This window comes from Tyto alba, unplaced genomic scaffold (assembly GCF_018691265.1).
Source record: "Tyto alba isolate M040663 unplaced genomic scaffold, T.alba_DEE_v4.0 Super-Scaffold_23, whole genome shotgun sequence".
Lineage (NCBI taxonomy): Eukaryota > Metazoa > Chordata > Aves > Strigiformes > Tytonidae > Tyto > Tyto alba.
Window position 1 is genome coordinate 26,395,502 of NW_024881297.1, and position 23,288 is coordinate 26,418,789.

Consider the following 23,288-nt stretch of genomic DNA (forward strand, 5'->3'; position numbering starts at 1 on the left):
AATTGAAAATTGTGTGGTTTTGTATAAAGGAAGAGAATACTGTCACATAACCTCACTGAAACATACGGTTTGCATTGATTCTCAAAAACCATAAATAAACACTAGGAAAATCATTATGAAATTTTTAAGAAATTGTTCGTGGGAATTGGAAAAGAAGAGACATGACAAAAGAAAACAGATTGTCAGATTTGCAATTGCAAGCTATCTGAGAACAGATACATTTTAAAACAAGCTTATGTTTCACAAATATTTACAGTAGATGAAAAGCTTAAGACATTCAAGAAAAAAAGCGGGAAGACAGCAGAGTTACATCATTAAGGCCACCATGAAAACTACTGAACTTTAATGAATTAGCAAGCCCTGTACAGGCCACTTTCAGTGATTTAATCAGAATTCGTTTGGTATTAACGCAGATAAGTTCTACCACACATGTAATCTGTAAACATACATATAAACCAACAAATTTAACACACAAATATCCTAAGCATTAAACACTGGGTTTGTTTTTGTTTTGGTTTGGTTTTTTTGTTTTTTTTTTTTTTTTTTTCATTGCTGTGAACAAATTATCTTCCAGATGACCAGTAATTTATCTTGAAAATTTATCCTGTTTCATAAGCATTCAGAAGCAGGAAAAGTTCTATGATGTACCATGTTACTGCTTTAAGTTGCATATTTTTAGTTTGTTGAAATTGCAGAATTAAATATGTTGGCCTAAGATACTACGAATATGAATCCAATAAATAGTATTTGTTTGATTTCACACTATCCAAAGAATAGCTACACAGTTAATGAACAAAATCTTCTGAGCAGTGGCAATTTATGAAGGGACGGCAACACAATCACTTCTGATTGTCTATACGTACCCTTCAATCCTCAACCAGCTTGCATAATGCAATGTTTTTGTCCACAAAGATGTGAACAGGTTCATTAAATCATATGTTCATTTTGCTGACCTGATCAAGGCAGGTTATCCATTTAAAATAAGATACCAGTAATAAGGCTGTGTAAGGTAACTGAATTCCTCATCTTTCAGAACATTTTAAAAAGAGCCCTGTATTGAACCCATTCAGCTATATTTCATATAGATGCAGCACTGAGATCTATTTCTTTTCCTTTTTGTTGCTTTAAATCTTGCCGATAATCTTTAAAATACATGAGTCTCAGAGGGTTTTATAGTAACCCTTGCTGATCTTGCAAGGACTGCCACCAAGCAGGACTGGTAACTCACCCTCAAGCTCTGTTTCACATGTTCATGTTTCCGTCATATTACTCAGGAGAGAAGTTTTGTTTATTTTTATCCAAGATAATGTCTACTGTACGTGCTGAAACTGTTACTGGTTAGTCCAACACTTGACTGTAGAGTTAGAATATGTAAGCATGTTTTTTCAGGAGTTGAGTATTAAAGACTTCTGAGTCAACAGGAAAACAAATATGTGTATATGGTAAAAAACCACTTTCCAGGGAAAATAAACACATTTTTAAAAGCTTGTTCCCCTGGATCCTTTATGAACTGTTTTTGATAGAAGCAAATGGAATTTGATTTTACTTTTACTAAGTACTGTTGGGGTGAGAGGACAGATGTACCGCCCATAACTCTGAGCTCAGTTTCATGACAAGCTACAGTAGGATTGTGATCGTATATGCAAACAGAGCCCTCCTAACCACATCTGTCTTGTCTTTGGGGTCTTTTTACAGAGAGAAGCTGATGACAGCTCTGACAAAGACATGCCATTTCACTATGGACAAATCCCATCGCGGCACACACTTCCGCCATTATAAAACTAGCAATAACAATGCCTAATCCAACTGGAGCATTCCTAAGGAAAATAAGTAAGAAAACTGCCTCCTCCCTCCCCGAACAACCCAAAACCATGTCCAGGAAGTACCTAGATCCTTCAGCGTTGTAGTACAGCTGTTGGTCACCACGATAGGTGGAGCTTATCCATTTTATCCTGAACTTACTCTCTGGCATGGAATCGTTGATCCCGTGAGACTAGTTTTATGTTCAAAGCATTCTCAAAGCTTTGTTTCCTTTGTGGCACATTCTGTATCCATCAACATCAAGCCACAAGCTCCATTTTTTCCTTGTTAATTATGCCTGTACTGCTCTGCTTGAGCTTTGTTCATTGCGGTGCTTTGATAAATGAGCTTTCTGCCCTCATCATTCTGAGGACACAGAGAGAAGCCCCATCCAGTTCCAAATTAAATGATGAAAATAAGGAAATGGTTTAGTTTTCACATTAGAAATTGATGAAGCGTGCAGGGGGGCAGGGAGGGGAAAACAAACAAACAAACAAAAAAAAAACGGAAAAGAAAAAGAAGAAAATAAATTCCAGAATTAACTAGACTGGACCAGCATCTCTGACTTACTGAAGCCACTGGGTCATCCAGCTCTGGATACGTTTCCAACTATAAAACAACTTCTCACTTGATTTTTGCACTAGTGCAGATTTCCGGTTTAAACAACAGTGAGGCTCCTTTTAGCTGGGTAACTGTTCTTGTGAGCGTACCTTGTTTCCTCTGTTTAGTAACTGCACAAACACTGAATTAGTGCCACAAGACTACTAGAAGATGTCCTGGCTTTGTGATCAAGTGACCCATTAGCATTTAAAATCAACTTTCTGCTCAGTACTGTACTTCAGATATTACAGGTAATCTATACCAGATCACTTCTACCTCTATGAAGCTCAAGAGAAAAAAGCAGCCTACAGCTTACTTTTGCATGAACTGTACAGTGCTCTCTCCCTCCAACCCCAATGAAGGAGTAATACAGAAAGGAGGGGTAGAGAAAAAAAAAAAAAAAAAAGACCCACCCCAGTCCTAAATGCACAAGCCCATGGTTGCTCAGTTATAAATTAACGACAAGATCTTTGTAAGAGTATTAGCACCTGCTTCTCACAGAAGAAGAAAACTACATACTTTACTGGCACTAACTAGTAACATGACTGTGGCCTGCACAGATTGACTAGAGGACAAGAAAGCAAGAATACCATAAAGAAAAGTGATTTACATATTTACATAACCAGATAAGATTTCTGGCTTAAGCAGGTATAACATGATGACAAAACATGTTTAAACAGCAGTAGTCACCTGGCCACTCTTCATACCCCATCTTCTGTCAGGGAGACATCAGTTCCCAACAAAACCCCAGGCTTGAAGGTCAGTTATAGGACAGCTCACTTTAAAACAGTACAAAATAGCCTCTTCCAGCTCTCTGCTCACCAGAAGTGGCATTTGAGAAGCAGTGCTTTTCCGTGCTCTTTGCTCAGGGCATGCTCAGAACAGGGAACATCATGAGCCACAACAGTCATGTCCAGAGTGCAGTAGCCCAATCTCATGGTTAAGAGGGAGCACGTTTCTTTCACTTCCAAAGTTAATTCCCTCCTTTTGTCTGTTTTCTATCAAACAAAACATCCTTCACTTTTCAGTAATAAATTACACTGAAATGTATCCAATGGTACCTAGAGGGATAACCAGCTGTATTTAAGCTCACTTAATTTCTTTCTTCTCATGAAAACTTACAAGTTTCAGGCATGGTATGAATAAGGAAATAAAACATACTTGATTCAGAACCAGAATCTCAGTGTTCCCATGATCTGGCTCTTTTGCCCTACTTCTGCTTCTCTGTCTGTATCTGATTTTTCTGAAGTTCCCAGAAGCAGGATGGCACAGATTTTTTTCTTTTTCTTTGCTAACTGCAAGTCATTGCACAGGGTGAAACAAATGCAGTTTTCCTCTGTACTCTCACTTGACAAACACATTTACCTGCTGGTTTTCATCTTGGATATCCATTGCAAACAAGGAAGCAATATCTTAACTTTTAAGTCTGAAACAGATATTTTAGAAACAAACCTAACTGGACAAATTTTGCACCAAAAAAATATTGTACAACATCCCAAGAATAAATGGGCTCAGCTGTAGATGCACAGAGCTTGAAATACAATGGAGTTTGTTTCGAAATAACTAACAGGAAGATGCAGATTTCTGGGGTGACCAAAACTGCTAAATCTACAAGTGTCACTCCTGCCTGACCGGGTCACACAGCCCCTTCTGTGAATGCACACTTTGGGCAGCGGGGCCACAAACGGGCCTTGTCCCTCTCCTGCTGCTCCTCCAATACAGTCACCAGTGAAGCAATTCAGATGGCAGGGGCTACAGCCATTCTCTTCCCCTCCAGCACATGCAGCAGCGTCCTCTGCATATGTGGACTACTCTGACCTTGTGCTTCACATGCCTGACGCGTTTCTCTTACTCTCATAGAAAGCTCCTCTCACCTTACATTTTAGCCATTTGGACTAGTTATGATTTTGGGATTGTCTTGTTTCTCATTTACTGGTCAGTTTTACTAATCAAACACTTATTTCATGCCAGTGCCACTTGACTGCTCTCAGAAATTCTCTTCCATCACCATGAATGGGATACCTGAATGTCTAACTTTATGGTGAATTAACAAACTTAGTTAAATATGCACATGAAAAAAAACAGGCAGTAACAGACCAAGCTGCTAAACATGGCATCAGCTCAGCAATTATCCAGTTGCATAGCATATCACAGTCCATCTTGTCCTGTCACTTTTCTTCATTACATTATTAGGTGCGCCTACTAAATGCCTATGTCAGCTCTGTAAGTATTTGCACGCACACAAAGAGGATCTTATTTTCTTAGTGCTAAGTTCTCTCACTGGTAGGAATGAAACAGGGAAGCAAAGCTGGATAGACCTATCAAGTCATTACCTGTGCTAATATGAAGGTCTTCAAAGTCTCTACTTTTAGAGGCATTGGATAACTTTGATTAATCCTTACACTTATTTTTAAAGGCCAATAAATATGTTGATTTTTCAAATACTTATTTGGAACAATGACATTTCACTTGAGTTTTGACTTTCCTATATTAGAAGAACTTAATGATTGAACAGTTCCTTACAGAAACCACATTCATATACCTCCAAAGTATAAAAAACAGCTAACCAGTCAGTATCCTAATCCTAGAAACACGGGAAGTTAAAACAAAAAGACAGGTATTCAGCTGTATTTCCTCCTGCCTATGTCTTCTTTTCATACAGTTACCTCAGGAAAAGCCCCAGATTCACCTTATGCCTAAGAGGAGTGGAAAAAGTTGAAGGGAGGGTTGGTCCAAAATAAAAATAGAGTTTTCAAAGTGTGGTGGCTTGTGTAACATGCCTTCTGTTTCACTGACATGCAAGCTAGGCACATCTGATATTCAGCTGTTGGTTTTTTTTTTGTTTTTTTTTTTTTCCACACAAGATAGTGGGATATCAAACACTGTGTGGCTCACCACAGCAGAAAGGGAGGTGTGCCACGTGACTTTCATTTGACCAACATGAATAAACATGTCACTAAAAGCTTTCTTAGGAAAGATATTCTTCCTGAAATAAAAAAAAAAAAATAAATAAAAAAACAAACAAACAAACAAACAACACAAAAGACAAAAAAAAAAAAACAAAACATATTTTGAAAGAGAGGCCACAACAGAAGTCATGGAATCTTTGTCCTTTTGTGTAACATGGCACATTTTCTGGGATAACCATCATGGTGCAGCAGTCCTCAGGACTGCCTGGTTTTTGGCCTTCAAGTAACAACATACATGGGTTTCAGATACTCCATGTTTGGCAGCTGGAATAAGGTACCTTGAGATATTGAGGAAACTGTCGTCCAGATATAGTGACTAGCTATTAGTTTTTGTGCTGGCAGCGGGCCAAATTGTGTTCATTTTACTCACAGGAGCCATCCAGCTGAGGTCAATGTGATGACTCACATGAGCAGAGTGCACAGGACTTGGCACAATACGTTACAGAAGTACAGATGTGGAAACTACTCTACAGCCAGAGACAAACGATGAGATTCACAAGGCAAGAAAGGATTTGAAGTTGTTTCTGCTGACCTGTTCATGCACTGAGACCCAACCAGACAATCACAACTCCCTAACGGTGGTAGAGTTTATTACTAGTATGTTATTTATGGTTTCAATAACCTCTATCTCAAGAGCTCACCAGTTGAACAGGACCCACTGAAATTTTTCTGAGCACCTACTGCAAGATAGATCCAACTGTTAGGCCTTAAATAGAGAATGTAATTAAAGATTCACAGTTCCCACAAGAGCACCTTAAGATATGACCATTTCCCTACACCCAGAATACAGGAAAATAATATTCCCAAGCCATAACGTGGAATCTCAGACAATTTTGTTACTCAAGACTAACCTTCTCATACTACTCCTAGTATACTTCTCACATACTATAAATTAGATCTCAGATATTTCTTTTTTTTCAAAAGTTTTACTTGTTTTAAGAAGCCAAATTGTGGAAAAATTGAGCAGCTGTATTAGCTTCAAATTCATTAATCTGTTCACTTGAAGTAGATACTCTCAGATGGCTCAGCTTCATCTGTAGTGTGAAGGACCTGGAATAACTGTGTGTGAAATAAGTCTGAATAACTGCAATCTTATGAATTTGCATTCCATTTGGAATAACTCACAGACAGCAGGTTGGAAACTCTACCAGTTTTGACTTGTGGAGTGTTCTTGTGATTTTTCTCTCTTTGAGGGCACATTTGATTTTCCCCAAAGAGACCAGGAGTTCCATCCTATAACTTTAGATGAATCACAACATGCAAAGGTCACCTGCACTACAGCTTGTTACATCTGCTACCCCCATGAGCATACACTCTGCTTCAGTATTCATTCCAGGTTCTTCCTTGACTGTGGTTTTTCCAGAACACCCCTTCAAGGGGAATTTCCAAACCACAGAAAGGGAAAATATTACAAGCTACTGCTGACTGTGGATTGCACTATCAGTCTGGGAGAGAGAGAATGAAAGAGAGGCAAAAGAGGAGAAAAAGAGAAAGGGAGGAAGAGAACTTGGCAAAGGCCCATTCCAAATTTCTACAGCATCCAAACTCTGGATATAAAATATGGAAAAAGAGCATGGGAGTAGATGTGGGGAGATTAAATAGGGTATGAGGGAAAAGCCTGTTAACTAAATGAGAAGACTCAGTTGTAAATTACATCAACAACATCTCATCGACATAATTTGATTTAACACAGAAATGATATTTTATTCCATTTTGGGTTGCCTTTAATTTTCATCCATACAGACGTAATATTGTCCTTGCTTTAGCAGGGGTCTGATTATAAGCGTCAAGATAAACAAAACAAGAAGATTTTTGGCAAATGTATTAGGATTTCCTTACAACTAGACCAGCTCAATGCAATTGCTGGGCTTTCTTCACAGTATTTAAGTTCTAGACCATTTGGGGAAAGAGATGGGTTGCATTGCTGACTTTACACATGCATCCTTGAGTTCATTAGTTTGGCTTTTAGCTCTTTGCAGTCATAGTGGTAACATTAACTGGCTTATACCATTATGTACACCACAGTGATGGGTTTGATATCTGAGGCACTGACACTTAAATGTTTCACTATAAACCAGTAAACACCATCTCAACTAAGTGGAAGCAATTATGTGCTCAACAATCCAAGATACACATACAATTTCAATACGAGCTTTTGACCATGTCTCCATCCTCATTTCCTCTTGCTCCCTGTCTCCCCTTTCAACTCTCTCTCAATGACTGCTTTCTCCTAGCTTCAGCAGGAACAGAACTAGGCTCCCAGCCTGACATCTGACTCTTCAAACAAGCTTAAGCACAACTGGTTTGAGCCCAGAGGGCAACTGAGCACCACCCAGTTTCTGGCTGAAAATAAAACAAAAGGCTCAGGAATCCAGATAAGGACAGGGAAGGATGATCCACCTCACAGGAAAAAGACAGACATTAGGGGAAGAAAAAGAAACATCAATTTAAACACCACCAACACTTAATTGAACAATCAGAACAAGACAGTGAGATATACAAACAACCACATAAAAACACCTTCGCTCCACCCCTCCCTTCTTCCTGGCTCAGCTTTGCTCCTGATTTCTCGAACTCCTCCCCGCCAGTGGCACAGGGGGGATTAGAGTTGTGGTCAGTCCATCACCCATTGTTTCTGCTGCTCCTTCCTCCTCAGGGGTAGGACTCACACCCTTCCCCTGCTCCAGCATGAGGTCCCTCTCACAGGATACAGTCCTCCACAAACCTTCTCTGGACTGAGTCCTTCCCATGGGCTGCAGCTCTTCATGAAGTTCTCCAGCCTGGGTCCCTCCTGCATGTTTCAGTCCTCCCGGCAACAAATTGCTACAGTGTGGGCTTCCCCCAGAGTCCCAGCTTTCTTCAGGCACAGACACCTGCTCTGGCATGGGGCCCTTCGTGTGCTGCAGGTGGGCATCTGCTCCACCAGTGACCTCCATGGGCTGCGGGTGGGCATCTGCTCCACCGGTGACCCCCATGGGCTGCGGGTGGGCATCTGCTCCACCGGTGACCTCCATGGGCTGCGGGTGGGCATCTGCTCCACCGGTGACCCCCACGGCTGCAGGGGCACAGCCTGCCCTCTCACCATGGGCAGCAGGGGGGTCTCTGCTCCAGCACACCTCCCCCTCCTCCTCCTCCTTTCTTCCACTGACGTCTGTCTCAGCTCCTCCTCACAACTCCAACTTCCCCTCCTAGGTTTCCCTTCTTAAATACATTATCGCAGAGGCACAGGCACCGTCGCTAACTGGCTCAGCCCTGGACAGAGGAAGAATTGACTCGGAGCTGGGGGATTTTTGAGAAGCTTCTCACAGAGGGCCCCTGCTGTAGTCCCCTCTCCCGCTACCAAAACCCCCACCACACACACTAACCCTGAACAACAACTCTCTCATAAGTACACACACACACACACACACACATCATCATCTTGCCACAGAAATTAGTGGTGCTACAGGTGGAGACAGACTGCTGCTGGTATTGTTAGAGGTCACAATCATGAATAGAACTTATCTACACAAGGCAGATAAGCAGGCACTTCTTTATTCCAGCACTGGGGAACACGGAGGATAGCTCCACCAAAGACGAGTTCACCGACAGGTACAAAGCACAACATATTTATAGACTTTTTCAGCAGAGTCATGGTTACATAAGATAAACAAAATTCATAAAGTTTAGTTTGACCTTAATAATGATTGGCTTTCAGTTACCTCACCTTACCTATATTCCTATTCTACAGAAATCTTTGGTCATCTTTACTGATTGATTTGAATAGAATGAGGGGAGGGTAATGATCAGCATATTCATGTTATTTCCTGAAAATCATTATCATATGCAAATGTCTGTAACGCATGCATGGTTATGTCAGACGGGGTTCCTCTGGTGGTCATCAATAGTCTTCATCACTGTGTCCACTGATTGAACTCCATCCCTGCGCATGCTCATTTCATCTTTAGCTGATGCTCATTTCTTCTTTGGCTGATCTTCCAAACCAAACCCAGTATCGTCTGGTACCTATTATTTTGACTCAAGATCCATAACCAGTACCCACTGTTTTAATTCAGAGTCCATAACAATTCATACAGTGTTCAAGGCACACACCATACTAGCTACTTATTCCTAAGGGCCTCAGTGTGCTTTATATTCTCATAGCTGCTATAACTCCATTTTAAGATCAAAATCATATTCTAAACTAAAATCAAAATAATATTCTAGGATTCAAGCTATTTTATTAAGGTAACTGCAACAGTATGCGAAACCCAGCTCATCCTGCCCAGTCTCTAAATGGACAGTTTGTCGCTGTATAAAGGCTGTTTGTCAGCTCAAGTGAAAGGCCCCAGAGTTTCCCAGTAACACCAAGCAGCGCTGGTAATTCTTTCACATCCCACCCTACAACAGTGCAGCCTTTCTGTCCCTAGCCCACCGGGGTGCATTCATAGGTGGTATAGGCCATCTGCTTCACCTTAGAGCAAGGGGCTACTTTGTGTGCTAATTCAAGTTAAAAGGAGACAAGAGTTCATGCATTAAGCATGGCTGGAAGCATTTCTAATTCATCATTTTAAATGTGGATCACAGGTCCCCCACCTTATATAAAATCAGAGGGGAAGAATGCTTACAGCATGTTCCTGAAAAGAGGACATTGAATAAAACACTCCCTGTCCACCAAATAAGTATCTATGTACATACATGGATTTTAAATAGATATTAATCTAAATTAATTTTGAAAGGCTATTTTAAATAGCAGAGTACAAACTCCCCCCTTCCCATACATGGACAAATTCAGCATCTCAACCAATAAACAGCTGGTAGAAATTACTTGAATTCAGCCACATTACAAGCATCTGAAAAAATTTTTTGCTTCTGTGCAGCATTATCAACACTGAGCTATCCTGTTTTCCCATTAATTTATATTACTTAGTATGGAAGTTGACTACTGCAAACTATTTACCGAGTGCATTTGCATTGCCTGGGTAACTGGGCAAACCTAATAAGCCCATTTGTTCTTGAATTCAAGGGGACTTCTCAGATGCATGTTGAATGAGTTCTGTACATGCAGTTATTTAGAGCTTTACATCAGTGGGTGTAGGCTGATTACAGGGTAATAGGATATAACACTAGCATCAGACATCTTGTTTATTTGACGGTGCAGCTTTTTTCAGCTACAAAATAACTAAAGCACATTTTACTAGATTTGTTACAGGCCTCCCACTTGCCATGTGAAGTTTGAGGAAGAGCCTTGAGCTAATCCCAAAGAGCACTCTCATAACGTAGCCCTAAGCAAAATTTACACTGATCCCTCACACTGCAATCAGTCCTTGTTTAGTTTTGTAGCCTAAGTACAACAGTGTCTGTCTTCCGTCAGCTACAGAAAGCAGACAAGTTTTGTGTTTTCGTAAGAAGTTACACCGAGTATTCAGGACATCACAGCTTGAAGAGACAGGTTTGCTTAATGTTAATCACGGGCACAGTTGCATTCCGTTACACCAGAAGTTTAAACACTTGATTTAAGCCAGTCACTACAACACTGTCTTAACAACTGACTCAACTCCTGCAGTAACAGCACTTCTATTCAAGTGCTAATGACAAGAAGGCATATTTTAAATGCACACAGGAATCTACCAAGAGTGACTTACATTTTTACTATTCTGTTTTAGCCTTCTCCATGAGTCCTAGCTTTCCTAAATCTTTCCCTTTGTGCATCTATGAAAGAAGGAGACGGCAAACACTTCTGTTACAATGGCGACATTATTAGCCATTCAATCACATCTACAGAGCTAGCAAACAGTTCATAAAGAAATAAAGCATTCTGGAACGTCTGCAGGACCAAAGTCCTGCCAGTGACCATGCTGACACTTAATATCATGGGTGCTCTTGCGTCAGCACCTGGATGATCTTGCTTCGCATTGCAGTTGCCTCCATTTCTCCAGGAAAGTGTACTTTTGGTAAAACACCTCGTTAGCTTTTGCAAGCTAGTTCAAAAGTAGTTTAGAGGGAGCATTTCCAGTCAAGTTCAGTATGATCAGATCAACTCTGCTTCTTAACAGAATTAGCTCACACCGACAACTCTCCTACCCCCACACAGCTTTAGCTACATTGGTTCCAATACCTGCACAACAGTGTGCAGGCACAATATCTCCTTAAATGACACTGACCTTTCTAGGGCAGCATGGTTGCAACTTTTTTTCTGGTCCAAAATGTGACTATGCTTGCTAATTTTTATTGTCATATAAAAAGACATCATTGCTTCTTCCACTAACTGCTCTAGCAGCTAAGAAAGTGGTTTTTTTTTTTTTCCTGTTTTGTTTTGATACTTGTTCCCCACCCCCTAGGCATCTCCATCCTCAAGACAATTTACAAGAACAAAACCTTGTAAATGTGCCTTTCATATTTATTGTGCTGTCCTAATTATCGCAAACATTCTTCCCAGTATTTCAGACACCCTGTATACCTTGCCTAACAGCTACATGCTGATGCTGACATCAGCATAAATTGAGTCTTTCTTGATGGGAAATGATGCTATTTAGAAATAGAAGGCAACAATAATAAATTCAAGGGGGGAAAAAAATAAAAAGGCAAAAATTCTCCATGAACTTCCTGACAAACTGCTGCAATAGTCTGAAAACTGCAGATGTTTTTCCACTAAGTTTTTATAATGTTTATTTTGAAAATTTCTTTTTTTTTTTTTTTTTTTTTTTAAATCATGTTGTTTTCCTGTTATAATTTCTGTAAAGCAGATGTGACATCTTGGGCTTAAGGGCTTCAAGCTGATTCTGGTGGCTCAGTCGATGCTATTCATGCAGCACAGAAAGGCCTCCTGCAGTAGAAAAGGATGCCCTGCTTTAAGAACAAAGAATCACCTGGAAGGAAAGGGACTGTCCTCACTGTGTCAGTGACAGGACTTGGCCCCTGGTTTTAGGAAAGGGGTCCATCTACTACCTAGTCCTATGTGGCTAATTCTCAGCAATTGGAAGGATTGAACGGGCCATCAACTGGCCTTACACATCTCTATTTTGAGAAGCCTAAGGCCACTTATACACATGCATTAGTATTACAGCAAAACTGGGTCTGAGAATAGTATGAACACAGATTCCATCCTTCAAAGCATTTAAGAGCTAATTCTTTCTCCTAAAATTAAAAATCTGCTATAGAGTTATGAACTAGACCAGATAGATTAACCTCTTATATAGCCAAATTACAGTCAATGCAGAACTAAAGCTTTTCCCCATCGTATGTCCTCAGAACAGGATGAGAGAAAAGCTATTGTCTGAATGTCCAGCTGGTGAGAGTGATCGACGATCTTAAACACCTTGTCTGCTTGCCAGTTAAGCCGCAAATGGTTTCAGTGAAGTGCTGAACAAACTCTTGTATTTTTTTCCATTCTGCATTCCCAGGTTTCACCAATGTCTACAAAACAGACATGTCACAAAACCAGGTGGATCTTATGCAGTACTATGAGAATAATAAAGTAGCTGATTTTACTCACTTCCTCAAGGCCCTCTTACAGACTCCCACCCTTCAGAATAGCTCTCCCTGAACAAAGAACCCTACTTGTTGCTATTGTTCCAAGTCTTTTGTGGTGAGGATGGGTGTTATTCTAGAGTCAGCCACAGAAGTTCTAGCTAGTACCTAAAAAAGAAAACTAACATCTTCCCACCAACTCACTCGCTTTATCCATGGCCCCTCAGATTGCACAACAGCATCATGCAAACCCATTCCCAGTGAGACCCTTACTCATGTCAAGAGCATTCAATAGCTACATGCTGTTGACTTGCTCAGGTGCTAGGAAATTCCTCATTTACCTGCAATCAAGTCAGGAAATCTCCCTGTTCTCTCAGGAACCTGGATCCCTGGACAAATGATGATTAAATACTTTTCTGCTGATTCTCAATAATATCAGCCCTTTTTAGAAAGTCACCTTCCATACATAATGATTCCCTGCAAGCCTACACATCTGCAGAAAGTTTGTGTTCAGAAGTCCCAAGGGGGAAAACAATGCCTTATGCTATGCATTTATGTATTCAAATCACTATGCTTCTAGAAGATAGACAGAAAAAACAAGGTAGATTCTTCAGAGCTCAGGTGTATGCCGCGAGGCCTTTTAAGTGAAAGATGACAGCCATTTAGTGCCAAGTCAGATAGTCATAAAGTTAAATACATCTAAAAACACTCATTAATCATTCCAGCATGCTGGGAATCTCGAAACAGATGTTCATTGCAGGACAGATCATGTGGTTCAGATGTCCCTCAAACAGTCATCTGCCTTGGCCTCTTAAGGGACATGTGGTTTTATAGCATTACCTCAGAGAACTTGGAAAAGCAGAGTGAACATTACCACATAGTAAACACGGTTCCAAAAACAGAGCAGCACACCTTTTGTAGGCAAAAGGAAAAACAAATAATGATGGATATATGTCTTAGGCCCTCATCACTACAGCATCTTATCACAGCTAAGACAATGAACGGTGCAGAAATATTAGGAATGGGGTTTTCAGAGCTGCCTCAATGATTTAGACACCCATGAATTTTCAAATATGTTTGAAGGCTTAAATGCTGCCCATGAAATCCTAGCAATGGATCAAGGGCCATATAGCTAAGACCTACAGCAAACTGTTGTCCTAAGTAGACAATTGGTAAGCTAACCTAGTGTGTCAGGCAATACACCCAGAATGAACACTTATCTGACTTTTCAGTATAAAACCAGCCTTCAGTCTCACTCCTCTTCTTACACATGCCCATAAGGAAGCTGATCAATGTGGAACAGTGAGACCATGCCTTCTACTGTGGACATGGCTAAATGCTATTCATCAAATCCATTGTTCAGCAAAATACTCTTATCGGTGTTCAGCTACTCCAACTCAAATTTTTATGCCAGTATTTTATTTCTTTTGCACCTCAAATCAGAAACAATCCAGCAAACAACATAGTCCCATAAGGGATAAATAAGGCAGCTCTATAATCAGAGCCCCCTACCTCCCTGAAGATTGTTCTTTCCAAGCTGTTCAAATATTGAATAACTCCAAAATATAATTACCCCTTGTATTCGATCACGTGCCAAAGTTAAACTAACCAAGCACTGTAATGTAATATAATATAGTTCATTGAACCAGCTGAACTTCCACACTGTTTATCTCTCTGCCATATGTAAAAGGACCACCCAAAGAGAATATCAGGTAAAGATTAATGTCCCTGCTCAGTGAAAAGGAAGGTGTTAGAGAAGATGCTATAGATGACACAGTAGTAAGGTGGTTTAGTGACACACATAACATTTGGGAGATTTGTGCTTTATTCCTGATATTATCCTCTGACAGTTGTAAGAAAAGCAGTCACATAACTTGCTTGGACATGACTCAGTACTTTGAAAACTGGAGGCAACTCCACTGAAATGCATCTGTTGCCCAAAGATTTTTGAGCTAGAAAATAAATGCAACCCTTTATTGAAATAAAACTAGCTTTTACTTTCAGAAACTAGATCATTTCCTCATTGTTGAATATGACAAAAAGAGAACACACTACTTCCAAATAGTCACAGAAGTCCAAAATGTAACATTATAGTTTACATTTAAATTTCAAAAAGGAAAATGTTCCATTCAATAAATCTGATGCTAGTAAATATCCTTTTATTTTACATCACTGAATAAAGCTTCAAATCAAGATATGTTATTTGAACCTGGGAACACCACCTGCTATTAAAGACTTTTCCTTCCAGATAAACATCCAACTCTGAGACATGTAAAAGTAAGAAAATACTAAATCTGTTCAGACAAACAAACAAAAAGTTATATTCATAGATACCTTTTTGGAACACGTTTTAAGACCATGTGGAGAACAGCTGATGAATTTAACAGGCTATTTTTTTAATATGGGTCATATTAAGGACTAAGGATCTCTTAAATGAAAAGAAAAAAAAAAAATCAGCGCCCACTAAGCTTAGGATATGATGTTTCCTGACTGTTTCAGTATCAGAGTCCAATTTTCCTGCATTTTCTACTCTGATGTCTTTCCCCAACCATTGTCTGGAGTACTAGGTAAGACAAAGCATGAAATGCGTTTTCCATATGGAATGAAAAAGACACCACCACCACCATTCGATTTAAGTGAGGGAAGAGGTATTATCATTTACTGTGGATAAACAAAAGTGAACCAAAATTTCCCAACTTCTGATCCTGCTGTTATAGCAACACCATCTTCAGACAGGTCACTCACATCATGATCCTCAAAAGGTGGCTGAGTACCAAACTTACAGTGGAGTTAAGGGTTCACATCCCACTTCAGAGCAGCACTTGACAGTATTATGTGGTTTGCTGGACCAGGATTTTAATTTACCTGCTTTACCTTCAGTCTGTGCAACTTGTACAGAAACACATAACGAGGGCAAAAGAAACTCCTACAAGATTGGGAATAGGATTTCCCAAAATCTCCTTTAGGTGTCTTAAGTGAAGTTCCAAAATACTTTCTCTGCAACTTCAGCCTTAGTTTCTTTTTAAGCTGATGGAAATGGAAATTCAAGTGTGGCTGCACCCTATCATTACCTTGGTTTCTGGCCTTTGCACTCTGTAGCACTGAAAAACACAATTATGAGGCTCCCTATAGATACTTGAATTACTAAGAGCAGAACTGAGAACCAAACAGTAAACCAAAAACGACACGTAAAGCAGCAGCAAAAATCAGAAGAGGAGGGTGACAGTCTCTGCTCTTGGCTCAAAGAAGCACAGTACACTTGGTACTTCTGTGCTGTACATGACAGCAGATTGTGCACTGGAAAAGCCTGTAAGCTGGTAACAAAAAGTTGAGAGAGAAGGTAGGAGAACTCATGGACAGGTATGTACACTACTCAAACGGTTTAATCACATTGGTACTACCAGGCCTCAGAAAGGTCCTGCAAAATCTTACAATTTCAGACTACTAGAGGGAAGAGCAAGATGAAAAATAAGACACATTTGTCAGAACAAGCCTCAACCTATCTACAAGCCTGAATACATCCACAGTGGCAAAGACATATTACTACAATAAGGAGTCATCCCACTAGGACAGCTGATGAAGGGATACTGGACTGTGTTAAAGACAGGGAGGGATTATCCTACACTTTGCAGGCTTTTAAGTCACTAAAAGCACTTTAAAAATTCCTCTGGCACCAGAAGCAACATAAGGAAAGCATAAGTTGCTCTATATGAACATAAGGTTTTTTTAAAGCTTTCAAGGAAAGCTCAAACTCAGTGCTTATAATACGTTTTCAATAAAATAAGAGATAAAAAGAGGAAAAGAGATTTTTGTATGCAACAGCCCATACAACAATCCTTCCTAACAGCTCATTTCAAGCCAGCTGTACCCTCTGAAAGGATTTGCTATACTTACACGGGCTATTTTTCACATGCCATGTAACCAAGTTGCAGGTGATGGGATTGTCAGTTGGTTCTATTTTACATCAGTGCATTAAAAAAGCTCCAACAAACCTAAACCCAACTAACTAAATAGAAAAAGACCAACACTCATCTTTGCCCTTACTTTGCGGTACTCAGCTCAAGTGTAACAAAGACCCTCAGTTTTTTATTTTATTTTCTATACAGCCCCCTCAGTTGACTGTACAACCTTGAACATCACATACCAGAGAGCTGACACATGCATTTTTGAAGAGAAGCGTTTGTAAAAAAAAAAAAAAACTAATAAAAATAGGCTAGTTTTTTGGGTTTCTGCAGGACAGTTCTAATCTGACATTTAGTTTGCCTGGTTTTTGTCATACAAAAAAAACTCAGCTGCCACCACTGACTACATGTAACAAAGAGAGACTGCGTTTTGCTTTGTTTAAACACAGTTACACCAAACTGCTTTAAGCCACTGTATAATTTAATGACATTTATTCTCTCTGTGCCTCTTGGAAACACATTAATGCCACAATTAGGACTGGGAAATCACTTCCTACTCATTAGCTAAGAGTAACAGAAGCAAATTTGAATTGTATTTAAATTGACTGCTTGTTGTGTATTGAAGGTAAGCCAGCTATTCTCACCAGTAGGAGACAAAGTCTACAGACATAAATAAATATGCATAGAGACGTTTGTTTATGAACAAATGCATGGACCTAGAAACAAAAATACTTCAGAGAATGTTGCTGACAAGAACTACATATCCTTCTAACCCTAAAAGAATCAAATGCTGTGGCCACAATACTATTTTTAATTCTTAAAAAACACCTTCAATATTGACATCTATCAATATGTGTGTGTATAGATGTGATTGAATTTAAAATTTAAGAAAGAAGATTGGCATCCATCAGAGCAAAAGCCCAAGAGATTCCTAAGCAAGAATTGAAGGTGATATGAGGCAATACAGCTCTTCAAATCAAAGGAAATGGTATATAAACAGCAGTAACTAAGTAGCAGTACTAGACACATCAGTCACAATTGCTTTAATATAAACATATTCTACTTAAACAGTTATTTGATTTCTACTTGGAAAGGAGGTATTTGTGGTACAGAGAGCTTTTAGACAACTTTTAAACTAAACTACTAAACTGGAACATCTTCACGAAGAATGCAGAAAGAGAATAAGATGTAAGTAGGTTACCCTTCACTCCTCTTAAAAATTTCTTAAGTCATCATCCAAACAGCACATTCAGGACTGCTCCATTTCAGAAAAATAGACTCCAAGAGGGAGGACATTCTAGCACTTAAGAAACTGCCCAAAACCTGCAAATAGGGGTTTTCTTTCTTGCTCTTGGAAGGGTTTCCAGCATATTTTGGATTACATTACCAAAGGCATTTCAAAAATTCAAAAATCAAAGTTGGTAACAAATTTATCATCAAACTTTCAAAGACTATTTGCTTAACTTGGAAGCATCTAAACCTATCAACACGTATGCTTTCTAACTCCCAGTTAAAGAAATAAGAAGCTCTCTGGAAGTACAACAGCATCTTAGCCTTACCACTGATGAACAGCTCTCTTTGAGTTAGGCCCCCAAGGGACATGCTCGGGGAGCACAGGCATCGCAGATTTTCATTACCTGTTCCACTGGCGCCCCAGTTCCCACTCTGCTTCCAGGCTTTGGGGATGGGACACACGGAGAACAGACTTGCTGTACACGTGCAATGAAAGCAAACAGAATCTATGTTGTCTGTTGCAGTTGTCACACCAGCTTGATGGTGTCTGTCCCTCACTTTCACACTACTGTCCCTGAGAAAGCAGAAGTGGCCCTGGTGAGATGTTTAGGCACTGCAGTAATAGGGCCACCCTACACAGACGGAAAATATCTCCATTTGGGACTGTATATAGGTATGAAAAGGAACGGAATGGCAGGTCTTGTGCAGCAAGTATTTAAAAACTTTTCTAGATCATGGTCCAAGGGGAAGACATCCTGAGGGACTGCAGCACTTTCTAGCAAAGGAAAATCGATCAGTTGTATAAAACATGTCCTGACAGTTTGGCACACCTGTACTTAAGGTCTTTAGTGAATAATACCCCCACACAGTAAAATGTGTTTTGTATTGTGTTACACGAGGCCAATATTTAGATTAATTTTACTTGACATTTTCCACTTCATATCATTACTTTTTTCATCAAAATGGAAAAAAAGTAATAAGGTAGATTCCCTTGAGAAACATTTTTCCAGTGTGAAGAATTTGTATCAGGGATTCTGGCCAATGTACAAATTTAAGACAAAACAACCAAATGCAACTTTACCTGTAGCTTTCTACCCTCCGCACCCTCAGTCTGCTGAAGGGAGTCTTGGTTTTCTGTTTTCTTCTCCTCTGTCCTATTTGAGGTACTACTCTGACCCACTGTGTTACGAAAACAAATGAGCTCCCGGCTTGTTTGGTTTTCCTTTATCTGTTCTCTTGTGAGGTTTTAACCGCAGCTCACATTAACAGAGAACATAAATTGCTATCGCTACCATATTGCAGTTTCACAATTGAAGTACAAAATGAATAAACAAGAAGCTGAAGAAGTATAATGAAAAAAAGATTCTTATCTTTAACTTTTATCTCTTATTTTAGGACTCCCTGATTTTATTGTAGTCTCTTTCTGCTTCACTGCCAGATGGACTGTTGGAGCGTCCGTAGGACCACCACCAGTCAACAGATTTTTCTTTAAAGGAAACGGCCCTTTCTAACCCTCCCCTGCTACCTGACAACCACACAAGGAAGAAGCAATTTTGCTAGGCTATTTTGAACGTCCTGACATTGATGCTGGTTATAAACTGGCATTTATTTTCTGAATCACTAGAAGTTCAGTGCAGGTGTGGGGATTTTTTGTTTGGTTGGTTTGCTGTTGTTGTTTTGTTTTTAATTTATTTATTGATGACAGAAATACCATTTCATGGAAAGGATATTGGTTGGTGGTTTAGTTGTGTTGTTTTTTTTTTTTTTTTCTGGTTTGGGGTTTTTTTTTGTTTGTTTGTTTGGGTTTTTTTCTTCAGTTGGGCTAAATCTGGACATACTTTGCCTTGAGTCTGGCCCATGTGCTTGCACTTTTTTCGATGCAAAGGAGAGAAGAGGGAGGATACTATGCCTCGTCCTCCCCCGAATGGACTTGAAATCAGCCAGCTACACCCTGTGGAACAATAGTTTGAAGGTACTCCAAAGACCTGCACTTTAGAAGGATAATGTCATCAAGGAAGAAACTGTGCAGTCATAACCAGACACAGTCAGGCGTGGCTATGGATGCTACAGGTTCTTCCTCAGCTGTGAGGTGTGAAAAAACACAGGTTAAAGCTGATAAAACTATCAACTCAAACTGAAGCTCTGCCAGCAGTTCCTCACTGACACATTCAGATCCCACTGTTTTTAACTTATGAAGCTTTGTTGCTTAAGCCAAATTGTTTTAACTTGGTCCTTATAAAATAGTGACACATCCTTGCACAAAATACCAGTATTACCTCTTAAAATAACCTTATATATTTAGAATAGGTTTTGAGAAAAGGACTCACAGTTATTACAGGAATTGGATACTGTCCTCATTTAGCATACACTAGAATTCCATACATCTCCCTCTTGGTCTGGTATTAGAAACGAAGACAGAATATCAGACTAAAGAGATGCAAGGTCTGTTTCTAAGTCAGGTGGCCATTTCTAAGCGCTTTCATGTGACAACTTCTGGCAGCAGAAAAAGGCATTTGGTTATAGTTTTGTACCTACAAAAATAATTAATATTTTTACTTACAATTTATACATACTAATCAGCCACAAACCGTGCCACACAAGCCATGAACAGGAACAGAATACTCACACTTAAAAAAAAAAAAAGCTTCTCCTTCGAGCTATCAGCAGCTCAAGGACATACCAGGAAGTGATTATTTAAAGAGCTTTCTGATCTTCACCAAGAAGTTTGATGCTAAATGAAAAAGAATGCACAAGCACAAAAGCAGCAGTTCTTTGTGCTACGATTACCGAGGAAGAACAGACTTTCCCATTCCTTCCTTTTCAGTGCAGCATTGTCTACACTATGTGCAGTCCAGGAACATCTCTGGCACTGACGTTTTAATGATCCTTTCCCACATATTTTTCCCTTCCCTGATTAACCTTATTGTTGTAACACTATTTATGCTAGTCTAGTTTCATTTCTAATTTGGGGGAATTTTTCTGCCTGCCAAGAGCACTCGTTACTTTCAGTACTATTTGAAATTCAGCCCCAACAATACAAAGAGGGATCTTAAAATAGTCCGTGAGCTGTTTCAAGTTAATGCTACAATGAAATCAGATATTTGCCTGTGCTCTTCCAGCTACTTTATCTGATCTCTGCTGAGAAGAACCCAGAAGTTGAATTTTTGTTTACTATACTTCATAGATTATCTAGCTGTAGAGAGACGGGCTTGATGTATGCATCTGTGCTAATCTTACCTGTGAATTCACAGAGGACCAGATTATAAGCATTCATTTAAATGCTACTTTTATTGATTGCTCAGTCTGAAGTCTAGGTTTTAAAGAAGTTTACACAAAGAAAGCTTTAGTAGGTGCATTTTCACAGTGTTGCTATAATTTGGCAATACTGAATGATGAATAAATAAAATGTCAGCAAAGAAACACCTGAGGAGGAAACTGATTGACCATCAGTAGGTATGACCACTAATCACCATGTTTTAAACAACTCACACAACTACAAAAGGGATTCAGAAAATGTGGATATTTGAAAGATGGAACATCTGGTCTAATTTTTTGAAGGCACAAGGCCCCCCAGCCTCTAGAATAATGTATAAAACAAATAAAGCCAAAAATACAAATGCTGGGGCAAATATTTACTTTTTTTTTTTTAAAAAAAAAAAAAAAAAACAACACAGTAACAAGTAACATCACATGAAGAGATGAGTTCAGCTTTTCAAAATCTTTATTATTAGATGTTTAGTTTGGACAACTTTTATTCAAATTGAAGCTTTTGGAATTCTTGCTAAAAATACATTCGTGTAAAATGGCAATACTCTATCATCACATCATTACACTATTAAATGAAAATAAGCTGCATTATGTCAAGTTTCAGTTAACTGCTTTACCAAAAGTTTCAAAGCTGCCTTTTAAAACTAATGAGGAATTCCTTTTAAGGTCTTCACTTGAACCTTTGCTGCCTTTTTGTTTCTCAAAAGATTTAAGAAATGGGGACTAGGGGTGGAAGATGGAGGTAAAACTAAGAGCAATGCAGTAATACATTTTCTTCCAGCTAGGAATGTGGCCTGGTGAATCTTTCAGCAATATAGGAATATTGGCAAAAGTCCTTCCTATCCCCTGAGAAAGTCATCTGGATTACATCCTCTCTAGCACTGGGATTAAACCACTTGTAAATAAAGAGATCCCTTTTCATTTGTTATTTATTTATTTAAAGAAAACAACTTTAAAACTAGCCCCATAAAGAAATTGGAACATTTGTGTGGGTTTCTCAAGACCCAGCCTGAACTGTACAAGATCTTCAGAAAGAAGAACTTGCTCGGTTTATATTTTTAATGTATTGCAAGAGTCCTATTTATCCATGGATCTGATCATGACATTCCTGTGGGGTGAAAATACCGTGGGGTGACAGCGCTGATAACTTTGCAAGTACAAGGATGGGAATAGGGGGCCCAACATCTACAGACAGAAATCTGTGGTCTCCCAAAAAGTTCTTCAGTTGGACACACTGAAAAAGGGTCTTAGCTGTAATCATTATTTCCCCAGCACAGGAATTTCGAAGAAAGATGATAAACCAAGTAAGTAAATCACTACACTGCAGATTTCTTCAACACTGATCCATTAACAATATCAAGGGAAAGGTTTTTTTTTCTACCTCTGCAACTCCAACTGAAAAGCGATGATTTTGGCTACAGTTTAAGCACACCTTTGAGGAGGCTTTGGGATGTCTATAACCATGGAAGACAGAAGTTTATTGCTCCTGCTCTGGTCTTAATGTTGGCTTTCACAGGGCCTGTGGGAGATCCTCTGACAGCAAGCAGATTTGAGAGCAGCTGTGATTACAGTCACTCTGAGGCTGCCAAATATTGCATGTGGGGTGAGACAATGCCCCGTTCAAATTTTCAGCATGTTTTCTGCCACCAGAGGTTTTACACTTTGATAAAGACAGAGCAAAGGATTAAGACATCGGGCAGTATGAGCATGGGGGGAGAGGGGATGTCAAGAAAAAAAGCAACCCAAGGTTGTTTTGTCAGCAGCATGGTATGAACTGAGGGCATATATATGAAACAGCCATATGAGATGATAGAGGACATTTCAGGTACACAAAATGGTCCAGTTATGGTGATGGCTGGGAACCTAAGAGTAATACAGGTATCCGGATTTGCAGAGTTTTACAGCCAACTTTCCAGAGAGGTTCAAATATCCACTCTTTCCAAACTGCCCTCTGGTAGATACATCACTGCACACTCTCTGCCAGCACACAATTCACAGCTATTAGTGCTTTGAAAGAAGTCTACCAACTCACACCAAGACCATCCACTCAACAACCTCTCTAGATCTG